Here is a 3236-nt window from a genome sequence, read left to right as displayed (position 1 = left end):
CTCTCACCCCAGCCTGTCCGTCTCTCACCTCACTCTGTCCGTCTCTCATCCCAGCCTGTCTTTCTCTTACCCCGACCTGTCGTCGTCTGGAGTTTTTGTTGTCATGGCGTCTCCCGGGACAATCCCCCTCGCGTCCCCAGCTGGCTCCGCCTTCTTCCAGAAAGTATGGCAGCTCCAACAGCTCCTCACAGGACAGACGCAACAACGGGTCCATCACCAGGCATGACTAATCAATACAACCATACATCCATCAGTCAATCAATCAGCCAATCAGCCAGTCAGATCAAATCAAATCAAATGTATTTGTCACATACAACAGTGAAATGCTTACTTACAAGCCCTTAACCAACAATGCAGTTCAAGAAATAGAGTTAAGAAAATATTTACTAATTAAACAAAAGGAAAAAAAWWTAATAAAAAGTAACACAATAAAATAACAATACAGAGGCTATATACAGGGGGTACCGGTACCGAGTCAATGTGCGGGGGTACAGGTTAGTCGAGGTAATTTGCACATGTACAGAATTGATGACAGTTTTACACACTTAGCATTCTCTCAACCAGCTTCACCGGGAATGCTTTAAAAACAGTCTTAACGGAGTTCCCACATATGCTGAGCACTTGTTGGCTGCTTTTCCTTCACTCTGCCGTCCAACTCAACCTAAACCATCTCAATTGGGTTGAGGTCTGGGGATTGTGGAGGCCAGGTCATCTGATGCAGCACTCCATCACTCTCCTTCTTGGTCAAATAGCCCTTACACAGCCTGGAGGTGTGTTGGGTCATTGTCCTGTTGAAAAACAAATGATAGTCCCACTAAGCACAAACCAGATGGGATGACGTATCGCTGCAGAATGCTGTGGTAAACATGCTGGTTAAGTGTGCCTGGATTTAAAAATAATCACTGACAATGTCAACAGCAAAGCACCCCCACCCCATCACACCTCCTCCTCCTTGCTTCACGGTGGGAACCACACATGCGGAGATCATCCGTTGAACTACTTCGCATCTCAGAAAGATACAGCGGTTGGAACCAAAAATCTCAAATTTGGACTCATCAGACCAAGTGTCTGTTACTTGAACTCTGTAAAGCATTTATTTGGGCTGCAATTTCTGAGGCTGGTAACTCTAATGAACTTATCCTCGGCAGCAGAGGTAACTCTGGGTCTTCCATTCCTGTGGCGGTCCTCATGAGAGACAGTCATCATAGCGCTTGATGGTTTTTGCGACTGCACTTGAAGAAACTTTGAAAGTTATTGAACTTTTCTAGATTGACTGACCGTCATGTCTTAAAGTAATGATGGACTGTCATTTCTCTTGAGCTGTCATTGCCGTAATATGGACTTGGTCTTTTACCAAATAGAGCTATCTTCGGTATAACACCCCCACCTTGTCACAACTGATTGGCTCAAACGCATTAAGGAAAGAAATTCCACAAATTAACTTCTAACAAGGCACACATATTAATTTAAATGCATTTCAGGGGACTACCTCATGAAGCTAGTTGAGAGAATGCCAAGAGTGTGCAAAGCTCTCATCAAGGCAAAGGGTGGCTACTTTGAAGAAACTCAAACATAAAATATATTTTGATTTGTTTAATAAAATGTGGGTTACTACATCCATCCATAAGTGTTATTTCATAGTTTTTTTCTTCACTATTATTCTGCAATGAAGAAAATAGTAAAAACAAAGAAAAACCCTTGAATGAGTAGGTGTGTCCAAACTTTTGACTGGTACTGTAGGTAGTGGTAAAGTGATTACGGATAGATAATAAACAGCGAGTAGCAGCGGGGGGTGGGGGGCTTCCTCCGATAATGCCGAGCAGTTGCCATACCAGGCAGTGATGCAACCGGTCAGGATGCTCTCGATGGTGCAGCTGTAGAACTTTTTGAGAGTCTGGGGACCCAAGCCAAATCTTTTCAGTCTCCTGAGGGGGAAAAGGTGTTATCGTGCCCTCTTCACGACTGTCTTGGTGTGTTTGGACCATGATCGTTTGTTGGTGATGTGGACACTAAGGAACTTGAAACTCTAGACACGTTCTACAACAGCCCCGTCGATGAGAATGGGGGCCTGTTCGGCCCTCCCTTTCCTGTAGTCCACAATCATCTCCTTTGTCTTGATCACGTTGAGGGACAGGTTGTTGTCTTGGCACCACACTGCCAGGTCTCTGACCTCCTCCCTATAAGCTGTCTCATCGTTGTCGGTGATCAGGCCTACCACTGTTGTGCCATCAGCAAACTTAATGATGGTGTTGGAGTCGTGCTTTGCCACGCAGTTGTGGGCGAACAGGGAGTACAGGAGGGAACTGAGCACGCACCCCTGAGGGGCCCCAGTGTTGAAGATCAGCATGGCAGATGTGTTGTTGCCTACCCTTGCGGCCCGTCAGGAAGTCCAGGATCAAGTTGCAAAGGGAGGTGTTTAATCCAAGGGTCCTTAGCTTAGTGATGAGCTTTGAGGGCACTATGGTGTTGGGAAAAGAGGGAAAAGAGGAGTGTGGAGTGCGATCGAGATGGCGTCATCTGTGGATCTGTTGGGCCGGTATGCGAATTGGAGTGGGTCTCGGATTTCCGGGATGATGGTGTGGATGTGAGCCATGACCTGCCTTTCAAAGCACTTCATGGCTACTGATGTGAGTGCTACGGGGCATCTAGTCATCTAGGCAGGTTACCTTCACTTTCTTGGCCACAGGGACTATGGTGGTCTGCTTAAAACATGTACAGTTGAAGTCAGAAGTTTACATACACCTTAGCCAAATACATTTAAACTCAGTATTTCACAATTCCTGACATTTACCTGGTAAACATTCCCTGTCTTAGGTCTGTTAGGATCACCATTTTATTTTAAGAATGTGAAATGTCAGAATAATAGTATAGAGAATTATTTATTTCAGCTTTTATTTCTTTCATCACATTCCCAGTGTGTCAGAAGTTTACATACACTCAATTAGTATTTGGTAGCATTGCCTTTAAATTGTTTAACTTGGGTCAAACATTTCAGGTAACCTTCCACAAGCTTCCCACAATAAATTGGGTGAATTTTGGCCCATTCCTCCTGACAGAGCTGGTGTAACTGAGTCAGGTTTGTAGGCCTCCTTGCTCGCACACGCTTTTTCAGTTCTGCCCACATATTTTCTATGGAATTGAGATCAGGGCTTTGTGATGGCCACTCCAATACCTTGACTTTGTTGTCCTTAAGCCATTTTGCCACAGCTTTGGGATCATTGTCCATTTGTAAGACC

The 3236-nt window shown here is 44.9% G+C and overlaps 1 pseudogene; it reads right to left on the bottom strand.

The window, feature by feature from the left end:
• The window catches only part of LOC112070993 (cyclin-dependent kinase-like 1), a 30866-nt pseudogene that overhangs the window by 13622 nt on the left and 14008 nt on the right, over nucleotides 1-3236 (bottom strand).

This window comes from Salvelinus sp. IW2-2015, unplaced genomic scaffold, assembly GCF_002910315.2.
Source record: "Salvelinus sp. IW2-2015 unplaced genomic scaffold, ASM291031v2 Un_scaffold1488, whole genome shotgun sequence".
NCBI lineage: Eukaryota > Metazoa > Chordata > Actinopteri > Salmoniformes > Salmonidae > Salvelinus > Salvelinus sp. IW2-2015.
Note: the sequence above shows the minus strand (reverse complement) of the source record. Positions and strands in the feature narration are given on the sequence as shown.